This window comes from Tupaia chinensis, unplaced genomic scaffold (assembly GCF_000334495.1).
Source record: "Tupaia chinensis unplaced genomic scaffold, TupChi_1.0 Scaffold146784_1, whole genome shotgun sequence".
NCBI lineage: Eukaryota > Metazoa > Chordata > Mammalia > Scandentia > Tupaiidae > Tupaia > Tupaia belangeri.
Genome location: NW_006206638.1, coordinates 303,640 through 308,337, shown reverse-complemented (window position 1 = coordinate 308,337; position 4,698 = coordinate 303,640). Strand labels below are relative to the sequence as shown.

Here is a 4,698-nt window from a genome sequence, read left to right as displayed (position 1 = left end):
GAATGACTAAAGGATATAGAAACACAGTAAATGGTTGTGAATACCAGATATAGTATGGGAAGAGGGTGGGTGAAGTAGTAGAGTCTGAGGAAGGACATTAAGGAGAAAAATAGAGAGGCATAGCATTAATGGGACAAAAAATGTCAAGAGAAACATCAAGTCACTTACAAAGGTGATCCTACTAGGCTAACATCAGACCTCTCAAGCAAAATAAGGCAGGCAAGAAAAGAATGGGAAGACATATTCAAAAATTAAAAGAGAAGCACACCAGTGATTGAACATAGCAGAGAATGCTGCATCAATGGCTCTGAGCCTGTGGGGGTGTACAAATGGGAAGGATGCAGACCCCCGCAGAGGAGCTAAAGGTGGAAATGATGAAAGATGACCAGTGTCAGTTTGAGTGCCAGAAGGTGCTTGAGTGTCAGATATAGATTGCAATCCCAGAGGAGGAGGAGGAGGGCTAGGGCCTCATGACTCAGGCTGAAGCCATAGCTGCTGGCTGTATGCTCGATTTCTTCTGTCTGTCTCTTTGCCGAGCTTTCTGTAGTGGCTGCTGTGAGGACTTCCATAGGACCCATGATAGCGTCGAGGCTACTATTGTCAACTCTCCAGTCTAACAGCGTAGCAGTTGAGAACTATCTATCTATCTCTATCTATATCTATCTATCTATCTATCTATCTATCTATCTATCTATCTATCTATCTATCTATGTGTGTGTGTGTAACAGTTTTGACAATTGCACCAGGAAAATCCCTTGATACACAACTGGAAGAGATGAACAAATTACACCTTTAGACTCTGACCTGATGATTTGGGCTTCAATTGATAAGGAATATAACAAACTTCATGAAGATATACAGAATTTAATTAAAATACAGATTATAGCTGTTCGTATGGAAAATGAAAATTTTAAGGAAGCAGAAGTCTTTGAAAGGATATTTGGTGAACCAAATTCGGATATGCCTTTAAAAAGGAAATTGCTAATGATAATCTCTCAGAAAGATGTATTTCATTCTTTTCTTCACTTCAGCTATAGCCACAAGATGGAGAAAATTAAGAGTTATGTGAATTCTTAATTCTAAATGAAAAATCATCAACCTTTCTGATGAAGGCAGCAACAAAAGTTGTGGAAAGTAAAAGAGCAAGAACAATGTATTTCAAGATAAACTTAATAGTAATGATAATGAAATGGAAAGTGAAGCTAATTCAGATAAAGGAAAAAGTGTTAGTCAAAAGCAGTCCTTGGTAACTGAATCTTCAGGGTATACAGAATGCTTATTGAAGTCTCACAAAAATCTCTTGTTTAAGTTGAAATTTTGAAGCCACCAACAATATCTACTAAGAATAAGGAAAGACTGGGAACTCATGTGTGTGTGTGTGTTTGTGTGTGTGTGTGTGTGTGTGTGTGTGTGTGTTAGTTTGTTCCTAAGTTTACTTTCTTTTTTTTGCCTCCTTATTTTTCTTCTAAATGTCCTTCCTCAGATCCTACTCTTTCACACACATTATACCTGGTATGTACATCCACATACTGTGTTTCTATATCCTTTGGTCAATCAGTTTCAGAGTGGGAGAAGAAAGAAAATAGAAGACCCACTGAAAGTGAAAGGATACATTCTTCAAAGAGTCGATCAATAACTCCTGAAAACATTGATAAAGAAAACACAGGCATGACTTTGGCAAGAAGATGACAATTTGAGATCTGGTATGAGAAAATATGGAGAGGAAAACTGGTCTAAAATTCTGTTATACTGTAAATTCAGTAACTGAGCAAGTGTCATGTCAAATGACACATGGAAGACTATGAGGAAAGTAAAACTTATCTGCTCATACAATGAAGACTGAATGTGTTTGTAAAGACTTGATAAAAACGACAGTTAAATATCCTGATTACTATGTTGCATTTGAAACTTTCTGGTTATTCATGTATCCTAAAGTTTTTGTTTAGAGCATTACAGTATTTTACTATTACAGTTAGCAGGAAGATTTGTGCCATCCATGTATTCTTTAGTAATCTTTTTATTTTGATGAAATGTAAACTTGTTGAACACTGCCACATTCAATTCCTATGCCCTCAAAATCTATTTCAATTTTAAAAAAACCTTATAAGAGAGAGAAAGAAAATATTTCTGTTAACCTATTCTGGGTCTATAGGTTAGTAACCTCAGCCCAACCCTTTAACTCACAAATAAAATTTTTAAAATAATTTAATCCTTCAATAGGTAATGACTTGGTATATGGCCTTCATATACAATGCAATTATGAAGATGTTTTAATAGAATGATAAATGTACATAATAATCTGTAAGATGAACATACTTAACTTTCCATTTCAGTAGTTTTATATAAAGCAACAAAATAATCCCATAGGAAAATATTTGTATTATTTGGAAGAATAGTTTTGTGCATCATGTATAAAAAAAATTACTTCTGTTCTAGTATTAAAACTAGAACAAAGATAAAAGAAATGGGGTATTATCTATTGAAGAAAACTTTATAGTATTATCAACTGGACTGGTGAGAAATGTACACATGTTGGAACATTCACTTTGCAAGCTAAATAAGATGATTGTGATTGAATGTATAAACTACTTGAAATTGAAAAAAAAAAGTGCAGAGTTCTGGAGCTCACTCCAGATACTATGAGCCAGAATGTTTGTTGTAGGTGGCAGGAATAGACATGCTTGAGAATCATTGCAAAACCTTGCCTTCTTGGATTGATTCTCAAAGTGTGAGAGGGACCCCTAGGGATTGCTGAGACCCATTCAGGAGAACTGTAGTGTTAAAATTTATTTCATAATCATATTAAGGCAGGGTTTGCTCTTTTTCATTCTCTCATGAGTATACAGTAGTGTTTTTCAGAAGATATATAATATATGATATCTTAACAGATTGAATGTAAGGAGAGATAAAAATCTTTCTTCTGTAAGTCAGAGACAGAAATGTTTCAAAAAATGGAATATGATGCCAGTTTTCTCACTAAAACTTTTGTCAGAAAATTATTATTTTAAATGAATAACTATTTAAAAACTTTTATCATTTAATATATTACTCACATATCCGCAGTCCACACAAATGAAAAATATAGAGGCCAAAATCTTGAAAACTGATTATTTGTAGCATACATCTAGCAGTCTATGACCATTACAACTGATCTGAGCTACTTAGTTCTTTGGCCCACTCAATTTATACTTCAGTTTATATCTGATTCGGTAAGTCACTTGCAATAAAACTTTGTAAAGCTTATTTTTAGGCAATGGAATTTAATCTCACAGTGAAATGTGAAGACTAAATGGTTTTAGTTAAAAATGTAAGATACAAAATGTGTTTTCCCTGGTGATATCAGAAAGTAATAAATAACACTTTAATATATACACAGGTTCTGATGTATGAAATAGAAAACCATTTATTTGATTCATTGTTAAAATACTCATTAATTAGTAATGTGACAACACAGGAGTTAGATTCTAAGTGAATGGGAGCAAATTAATGAAAATAAATCTTAGATATTATTGCTAAATTAATTTCTGAGTATGTGTCTTGCCATTACAGAATGAAACTTATAATACGTTAAAGCTTAGGTTTGATGAAAACAGGTCTTTTCAATCTTTGGATTGTATCTGAGTTACAGTTACAGAATATTTATTGATGTTTTTAATCTGCTAAATATAATTTATTTAATTTTTTAATTTTATTTTTTCCTTTTATTTTTATAATTTTTTACATTTTCTTTTCTTTTTTATTGGCATTTTATTTTTTAATATTTTATTTAAATTTATTTATTTATGTTCATTCACTGTACATTATTACAGCATACAAAATGAGACTTTCCATCCAGAGTACACTGTATATTGTCTCAATCAAACACATCAACATACATGTTATTGTCAGCAAATAATTTTCCATTTCTTATTTACTGTATGTTTTGCTTTTTTTTCCCTCCATCCTTGATTCCTTATCTCTTACCCTCTGCCACTTCCCACTCTCTTCCCACACTGTCTCTGGTATCTATGTTTACTTTCTATACTGTTTTCCCCACACATTTTATTGAATTACTAGAGATTTTAATTAATCTAAATATTTTCATAGCAAACACAGCTGACATATACATTTCCATGAACACAAGTCTAACCTTAGGCATCCTATAAAGTAGCACCTATTTGGGACTATATATGTTACTGCAGTCATTGACTAGATATTTTTTTCCCTGAAACATTTTTCTTGTAACTTAATTTACATTCTTTCCCTGAGCATCATCACAGCATACAAAATGTGATTTCCCATCCAGAATATACTGCATAGTGACATAACCATGCATATTATTATCAAAAATTTTCCATTTCTAGATCCTAGGATGTTTTTTACCCCTCTTTCTGGCCCTCTGTCCTTTCCCCTCCTCTTCTCACACTATCTCTGGTGTCCACAATTGTCTTCCATTCCTTTCCCACCCACATTGTATTGATCATACAATTTCTTACATAATCTAACTACTTTAAATAGCAATTTTACTTGGTATTATTAAGAAAACCAGTTTTAACTTAAATCAAAGAAATGCTAAGGAACTTTGCTTAAAGCAAGGAAACAGGTTAGGATTCTGTTCAAATGATAGGTACATGAACCTATCACTCTCATGTACTTTATCTTCTGTTGTGGTTCAATTTTCCCAATTAAATTCTGGGATATAATATTCAACTCCAGACT

At 32.8% G+C, this 4,698-nt stretch overlaps 1 pseudogene; it reads left to right on the top strand.

Annotated features, from left to right (window-relative positions):
* Positions 1-1,843, top strand: part of LOC102481695 (telomeric repeat-binding factor 1-like) — a 16,930-nt pseudogene extending 15,087 nt beyond the window's left edge.
* The last annotated feature ends 2,855 nt before the right edge of the window (positions 1,844-4,698 follow it).